The following is a 9,333-nucleotide window of genomic DNA, read 5'->3' as shown; positions in this document are numbered from 1 at the left end:
GTCTTTTTATTGAGTCCATTGCTGTTGAGAGACATTAATAACCAAAATTGTTAATTCTGGTTATCTGATGGTGGTGGTGTTGCGGGGGTGCTTCCCTTCCTTTGGTTGGCTGGTGTGGGGCTATTTATTTATTTCCTGTGTTTTCTTGGGTGTAGTTAGCCACATTGGGTAGGAATTTTTCTTCTTGTGTCTTCTGTAGGGCTGGATTTGTGTGTAGATATTGTTTCATTTTGGTTTTGCCATTGAATATCTTGGTGTTTTTTTTTTTTTTCATTCAGGTGACTTAAAGATTTGCTGTGTAGAGTAGTATGGGCTGATGTCTGTGGTCTCTTAGAGTTTGCAAGATTTCTGTCCAGGACCTTCTGGTTTTTAGAGTCTCTGTTGAGAAGTAGGGTATAATTCTAATAGGTCTGCCTTTATGTTACTTGGTTTTCCCCCATCAGCTTTTAATATTCTTTGCTCTGTATACTTACTGTTTTAATTATTATGTGGAGGGTAATGTTTTAATTATTATCCAGTCCAATCTATTTGGTGTTCTGTAAGCTTCCTGAATGTTTATAGGCATCCCTTTCTTTAGTCTGAGGAAATATTCTTCTATGATTTTGTTGAAAATAGTATCTGTGCTCTGTATCTGGGAATCTTCTTATTCTATTCCTATTATTCATTTTTTCTTTTGATTTAAGTTTTACTGCATTATGATGGGAAAAGATACATAATTTCAATTTATCTGAATTTGTTAACATTTAAAAACATATTTTGAGTAAACAGACTTACATTACATTCTTCTTTCCCTTTTGTGCCCCCACTACTCCTGGAGAACCCTCTCCTTCAAAGCCTGGAATACCTTTTGGTTTTTATCATATTCTTTAAAATTTATAAAATATTGTAATAATAAAAATGAGTATTATAAAAGTTTTTTGATATAAAACAACAATCAATTGAACAGTCTTATGTAGATGTTTATCTAGAGCAATACTGAAAATACATACATTTTTCTCAATATAAATTTTAAATAACTCCAAGTATATTAACTGTATGATGTTTTAAAATATATCACTATTAGTTTTTTAAATGAACATAAATAAAGGATGTTTGTTTGTTTGTTTATTTGTTAGAGGTGGAATTATGTTTGTGTGGGTTTGTTGAAAGATTACTTTCTTGCTTTTTTCTAGGGTGTAGAGCTTAAAATCTTGGCTCTTACTGTGGTACAAACACAAAATAAGAACAGTTTTTGGGCATTGGAGTTCATTGTAATAAGGCTGTACTTCAATGTCCCTCACATCATGAAAGGATTTTACCTCCATAGTAGCTAAGCTAAGAGTTGACAGTTCTGCTGCACCACGGAATGAATTGTAGGCATGATTTTTGGATACAGATCTCCTGCTACAGTCAAAACTATTTGACTTGAGTGATTGTTGTCATTCTCAGCCCACAGGGAACAGGTTACATTCATTTAAGAAATGGTGTGTGTGCTAAGATAATCTTTCCATGAAGTCATTCATCAACTGTTTCAATGAACAATGGTTCTGCTTGGAGGGTGGCACTGATGTTAGGTGAGGATAAGATTCTGGTTCATTGGCTATGATGGTTTTGAAAAGCATTCATCTCAGAATAAGAGTAACTTATAAAGTCCTCTTCTTCAAAATTGATACAATAATTATAAATATGAAGCAAAGCCTTCAGTCTCACTCTTTGCTGTTCTCTTACAAGTCACCTCTCAAATTAATTGTCTACATTTCTTTTGGATGTATAAATAATTTTGAAATATGTAAGCTGTTCTGAAAACCATAGTATAGTGTAAAAACATCAAATAAACAATCCTACTAATAGAGAGGCTGAGATAGGAGAAGCATGATTTCAAGACCATTATGTGGCACAGAGCAAGACCCTGTCATGTACAAACAAGCAGAAAGTGTATATGTATTGTACAATATTGGACCTATTTCTCCCATTACCAAATTAGAGAGATGACGGGTTGATAGCCAACATATTTCTAATTCCTCATATTTTTGAATTTCAACTGATTAGGATATGTTGGTAATATTAATTTTCATATTAAGAGATATTAAGGAAAAGTGATTGTTACTTCCTATTAATTTTCTTGTTAGAGGTGGAATTATGTTTGTGTGGGTTTGTTGAAAGATTACTTTCTTGCTTTTTTCTAGGGTGTAGTTTTCCTCCTTGTGTTGGAGTTTTCCATCTATTAACCTTTGTAGGGCTGGATTTGTGGAAAGGTATTGTGTAAATTTGGTTTTGTCATAGAATATCTTGGTTTCTCCATCTTTGGTGATTGAGAGTTTTGCTGGGTATAGTAGCCTAGGGTGGCATTTGTGTTCTCTTAGGGTCTGTATGATATCTGCCCAGGATATTATGGCTTTCATAGTCTCTGGTGAGAAGTCTGGTGTAATTCTGATAGGTCTGCCTTTATATGTTATTTGACCTTTTTCCCATACTGCTTTTAAAATTCTTTCTTTGTTTAATGCATTTGGTGTTTTGATTATTATGTGTCGGGAGGAATTTCTTTTCTGGTCGAATCTATTTGGAGTTCTGTAGGCTTCTTGTATGTTCATGGACATCTCTTTCTTTAGGTTAGGGAAACTTCTATAATTTTGTTGAAGATATTTACTGGCCCTTTAAATTGGGAATCTTCACTCTTGTCTATACCTATTATCCTTAGGTTTGGTCTTTCCATTGTGTCCTGGATTTCCTGGATGATTTGAGTTAGAAGCTTTTTGCTTTTTACTTTTTCTTTGACTGTTGTGTCAATCTTTTCTATTGTATCTTCTTATGCCTCAGCTGTGTTAGGATATCCAGTGTTTGCTGTAGCAGGAGAGCTGGGCTCTGGTGGTGCCATATTGCCCTGGCTCTTGTTGATTGTGTTTTTTACATGGTCTTTTAGACATATGGATGTACCTAGTGTTGGCTGTATGTTACTGATGCCTGAAGGACTTCTTAGAGAGGCAGGCAGAGCCTGACAATGGCTCTCAGAGAGCAGGACATTGCTCATCTCTGTTGGTTTGCCACAGGTGGACCTGGCAGGTAGGGGATTGGCTGTAGACAAGTCTAAGCTAGATGTTTCTTGGTACAGCAGGTGAGCTATGGGTCAGATGATGGAGGTCAGGGGACCTCTTGTGACTAACCTCTGCTGGCTATGCCCCAGGTGGAACTGACTGGTGGGGTTTGCTGGGGGAAGAGCCTAAGGTGGATGTTCCTGGGGCCACTGTAGGCCTCTTTGGGAAAGCAGGATGCTCCTGGGGTCCTGCAAGTCTCCTTGGAACAATAGGGAGATCTATGAGATAGAGGTCAGGGGACTACACACAACTCACCTATACTGGGTATGCCTGAGGTGAACCTGAAGCCCAAATAGGGAATTTTAACTATAAAATAATTTTTACTTTTTTTTTTTCCTTTTTGGTTGTGAGCCTAGCCTTTAACAGCTGAGCCATCTCTCTAGCCCAATTTTTACTTTTTAAGTTCAAGAAACCACATATACATACTAAGATATTTTAGGGATGGAGAGATAGCTTAGCGGTTAAGAGCACTGACTGCTCTTCCAGAGGTCCTGAGTTCAATTCCCAGCAACCACATGGTGGCTCACAACCATCTGTAATGGGATCTGATACCCTTTTCTGGTGTGTCTGAAGACAGCAATGGCACACTCATATACATAAAATAAATAAATAAATCTTTAAAAATGTTTTAAATAATTATGATGGCTGCTAATGTCAGCCATAATACCTCAGGAAACTAAAGAGGGTATACCTGTTGCTCTGTAATGTTAGCAAGGCCAGCAAGTCAGATGACTAGTCCTTGACCCTCAGCCCCACTGAGGCAATTACTCTATAACCTTTGTTCATCTCCATACTATATCTATCTATCTATCTATCTATCTATCTATCTATCTATCTATCTGTTTTTATATACATAATTTGATATATTTTTAATTGACAAAATTGTGTTATGTTGCTAGGCCCAGTGGGGTTTGCTTGAAATCCTAGCGCTAAGGAGGCTGATGCAAGAGAATAATGAATTTGAGGCCAACCTGGGCTAATGAGTCCTTGTGAAAGAAAAAGAAAGGAGAAAAGAGAAAGAGGGAAAAGAAATATAGAAGGAAATATACAGTTGAGCTGATGTGTGCATTCACTTGTATTTACTTGCATTTGTTATGCTGCTGGCAATTAAAGTTAGAGCTCTGTACCTGCTTGGCAATTGTGGCATGTAGTGAGTGTGGAGCTGCTGACTGGATCATAGACGACTTTCTAGAGGCTTTCCTTCCCTTGAAGGAAAAAGAATGGCCCCACCCCCAGCAACTATTAACTGTCACTGCTCCTCTGTTATGGATAAGGTCTCATGTGTTTTGCATATATGTGTAACTCATGTTTCCTGGAGGTCAGAAGAGGGCACTTAATTCCTTGGACCTGGAGTTAAGATGGCTGTGAACTGCTATGTAGGTGCTGGAAAACACACCTGGGTCCTTAGCAATAGAAACAAGTGAGCCATTTTTCTAGCCCTGATTCCCAGCACTTTGACCAGTTATGAGTCTCTGTATTAACCACCTTCCACTGCAAAAAGAAGCTTCCAGTCCTAAGGTTGAGAGCAGTACTTACATGTAGATATACATTTAGCAAGACAATAATTGTAGGTGCTTCCAACCAAGGCCTGAGATCCTTACTAGCAACGGGCATTTTTCCAGATTTATAATCCAGGCATGACTTCCTTCCTCAAATCCAAGCAGAAAGTGACTGTTATCCCATAATAGTCATGCCACTACTGTACCAATGGACATATCCTGCCTGGTAGGTTAGTGTTAAAGTAACTTTTACTGGCCAGATGTAATGGTTGTCTTGGAGGGTTACTGCTGAATAACCTCACCCTTTCTAGTTCTTTCTGAATCCTTGCTGGCTGGTTCAACTCAGCTGTTCTGGCTCAAACTCCTCTCCAAGCTATCTGATTCAAACTGGCTTCTCTCAGATTCTCACTGAATTTCTCTGCTTTGAAAAATTGCCTCTGAATTCCATGAACTGAACTGCACTGAGCTGACCTCAATTGATCTCTATGGCATTGCCTGAAGTAAGTCCACTCATGGAACTGCCCTCCCCTCCTGACTCACTCTGCACTGTTCTTAAGAGGCCTCTTTTTCATTCTGTCAAAACTTTCTCTGACTGGTCACTTTGTCTGCCTTTCAGTTAGTCATCACTTTCGAACATGGCTACTTCCTTCTACAAACTAACTTTAACTTCATTGGTTGAGATTAAAGGTGTGTACTTAAGGGTGTGTTTGTATTCTAGCCAGCGGGATTAAAGGCATGTCATTCTAGCCAGATCACACAGACCTAGGTCTTTTTGATCTCTTGCCAGAGTGGCCATGTTGCTGGATTAAAATTACTCTACAGGTTGGTACTGTAGCATTCAGAGATCCTTGTTAGGTAAGAACATGGGTGAGTCTTCACAAGCAGCACGTATAACAGCTCTGGCTGTCATATGTTATATGGCTGTTTATACGCAAGCTGGACAGTAAGGGGGATTCCAGGTTTATCTCTTTATGCCCTGAAACCAATATATGGCACCATTAGCAACAGGGTCTTACCATCAAGCTTTAGTTGGTGGGCAGCTAAGAGCAATGGCAATTGTATTATTTTAGGGGCTCTTTGGCCTCCCTGGCCAACATCATAGGGAGGTATTTCACAACTGGCACTGAAATTTTCATTTAATAGCAGATGGCTTCTAGTGTAGGATTATCCATCCATGCAGGGGACTTCTGTTTATTAAACTCCTTAAAAAAATTAAAATTACCTTACAAAGTAGTGGGTTTTCATAACCTCCTCCCTTGCAGATCTATTTTGAAATATATTTTGGGTATAAACACATAAATGTATAATTTTAAATAAAGATTATAATTTCTTATTTAAAAAATAAAAGTGTGCTTTTATTAAGTGTATTTTATTAAGTGTGCTTCCTAAGATAGACATAAGCTTCCCTTTACTTCTGATCTATCCATTACATAATAGAAGGGGCAGTGTAAATACAGGTAAGTCAGCACTTAGCTGTCATAAACCTTGGCCACACTTGGAACACTGTGTACCTTTCAAGAATCATGTTAAACCACCAATAACCTCTGGAGCTGTAATATCCAAAATAAGTTCAAGACCACCTAGCCCCTTCCCCTTTGAAGGGACTTTCAAAAACATAGTGGTCAAAATGACTGAGTCTACAGCTGCCAAAACAAAATGAGCTGTTCTCAGAAAAATAACCATAACAAGATAGCAGTTCCCAGAGAAATCTCCCTATCCCACCCCACACTGAATTCTGAAAAAGACCCACAAACAGCCCTGACCTTGTTGATAGTTGTGACGTTAATAACTGTGACGTTAATAGCTGACCCATAAGTTCAAAATGTACTGCTACTTTGCTGACCAAATCATAATAACCCACCATGGGGGCAAACAAAGTGAGTCACTAGGCCAAAGGTAGTCACTGTGCAAACCAACCAATGCCTGAAAAGGTTACTTGCTACACCAATTAGAATAAGCCAGCTACTCTGCTGCCTAAATCTGCCCCTTACAAAGGTGTAAAAAGTGTGTTCTTTCTTTGTTCTGGGTCTCTCCTCTGGCCTGTGTGCTGAGAGGGGGGTCCCCAACATGTTGGAATAATAAAAATTCTCTTGCAGTTTGCAGTGATGGTGGTCTCTGTGGTCTTTGTGAGTGAGGGTCTTTTGACGAACTCCAACAGAGCTAAGTGTCATTTGTTGGGCATTAGGCTATGCAGAGACAGTCTGGTTTCCAGTTGAGGCTAGATGGTGAACCCCGGAATCCGGTGATGATAATTCACCTATGTGGGACAGAAGGAGTTCTCTCATGTCTCCTGGAACTCTGGCTCCTGTCAAAGTTACCGCCTCCTCAGCTCCCATAAGAGAAGCATGGTTAGTAGTCACGTAGGCAATGTCCCAAGCTTCTGACTTTCAGGCTACTCTCCTCCCCAGTTACCTAGCAACAGAAAAGATAGCAGCATACTTTAAGAGGGGCTGTTTGGCCCCTCCTCACTCTCTCACTCCTCTTGCTCTTGCCCTTACTCTCCTTACACTTATTCTCCTCTCTTCCTCTCTCTCCCTCTTACTCTCTCACCTTTCTTCTTTCTCTCTCTCCCTTTCCCCTTTGTCTCCTCTTGGCCATGGCCAGTCTCTCTCTCTTTCTACATTTTCTCCTTCCCCCTGCCTTTCTACATTAAAGCTCTAAAGCCATAGACTGTCTCTGTTCATCTGCACAGACTCTTGCCTGTGTGGGAACCTCTCTCCCTCAACCCTCTCTCCTGTAACCCTACAGGGTGTCACCCCAGGGCCCCCTTGGTTTTGGGGGCTGCCCCTTGTCCACCCCCCTCATCGAGTGGGGTCAGTAGCTTAGATGCCCACCTGGGGCTGAGTGGAAAGCATCTGGCAGCCCTCCCACATCTACCTGCCCAGAGCATAGTAGGAACTCTGGCTGGACATGGGCTATCCTCCCTCCCCCCTCTTTCCCCGGCCCCTTTTAGTTCCCACAGTCATTAGCCATATTGTATAGACTAACATGAAGGCTGGGGCTCTTCCTATTGAAACCCTCCAGACCATAGCAAGTGGAGGTAAGGTTGATTCAAGTTTAGGTCTGTGTGTAGCTTCAAAGCCAATGCTTCCTTCACTAAGCTAGTCTACATTTATACTGAGTTTCCCTGTGTGACTTGGCCTAAGGTGGTTATTGAATCCTCTCATTCACCGTTCACTATAATCTGACCTCAGCCCCCACCAGCCTGAAGAACTGCTATAGCTCTAATAACATCTCTTTATATGGTTGCTTTATGTGGTGGGTGCTTTTTAACCCTTTAATTCATGTAGTCATTTATGTATCAGTATTTGGAGTGATTTCCACATGCTAAGCAGTGCTACTTGGTGCTGGGGTATCTAGGGAACAAGTATTGTGATCTCTGACTTCATGGTTTTATTCTCTTGGATAGATGATTCCAAATACTGACACAAGCAACCTCCTTTGGGTCAGCAAACATGGACGTGGGAGCTTAGACTTGATTTGTAGCCAGCCTTTTGCACTACAGCAAAGTGTTCAGTAGGAAGCATTTACCTCCAAGGTGAATGTAGCCTTAGTCTTGCACGCGCCCGACTCGCCAGCAAGAATGACGCTGCAACAGGATCCTTCTGCACACGTTTATTGGGAGAGCTTGATTGCAGAGGTGAAGAGACACCCCAAGCCCAGAACTGGTCCTGCTTATATAGGCCTAGGAGAGGCGTGTCTCACACCTGGATTGGTTATGCATGGGTTATGCTTACCACCTCATTTGCATGTCTACATCTGATTGGTTAACTTGTCTCTCATCTGATTGGTTAACTTGTCTCTCATCTGATTGGTTAATTCTTAAAACCTCATCTTGGCAAAAAAAACTTTACTGCCTATGTATGCGTGGTGGCCAATGGTAGCCAACACCACCCTGTAATGGCACATGTGGCTTCCCACATCTCCCCCTTTTTGTTTTAATAAAATGAGGCTGGACTAGGCCTATGCAATTATGTCCATCCGCCGTGACTCCTGTTTTAGGTCGTTCCTCTAATATCACAGCCTTACCCGTCATAGGGTAACCCTATCGCCACTGGGCCCCGTGTCTTAGGTTGGTCTGTGCATGAGGAAAGTTGCCCGTCTCTGGATACTGCAGTGCTGTGTGACAGTAACTGCTAAATGACCTAGGGTGAACTCTACAAAAGAGGCCAGCCAAAAAATGAATTAGTGGGGAAATTATGATCACCCTATCGCATGCAATGAGGAAACCTCAGCGATGTACAAGGGCTGATCAATGATTGTTGAGTCTCTCTCATCCCAGTGCAATGGATCCATAAAGCCATGGGGTGCAAGAGCAGAGAACTCAGATGCTGACTAATTCTTGAGCATAGATAACCAAACTTCAGGGGAGGCGCCATTTTCAATAGCTGAAAGTGCCTGAGTTATAATCACCTTGTCATGTTTTTGTTGGGTTCTGAATTTGCATACCAATCAGAGCATGAACACCAATCCACAGCATATGGCAGCAACAAACAAAATCACTCCCACCCGTTCCTTAAAGTAAGAAAAAGCAGAGGTAAGCCAAGAGGTAAAGTCTCCAAAGGTCACTAGTTCCACGCTGGTTCCATTAAGGTTCAGGATCTGTATCTGCAGCCTTGTCTGCAACCTTTCCAGCTCCTGTGACCAGTTCCCCTTCAGATAATTCGATAGGTCTGTACTTCTAATAAAAGAATCATTAATATACCTAATGGGAATAATGCACACATGCGGAGTTGATGCCACACAACTCATTTGTATGACAT

This window comes from Mus caroli, chromosome 10, assembly GCF_900094665.2.
Source record: "Mus caroli chromosome 10, CAROLI_EIJ_v1.1, whole genome shotgun sequence".
Lineage (NCBI taxonomy): Eukaryota > Metazoa > Chordata > Mammalia > Rodentia > Muridae > Mus > Mus caroli.
This window is presented reverse-complemented; position numbering follows the sequence as displayed.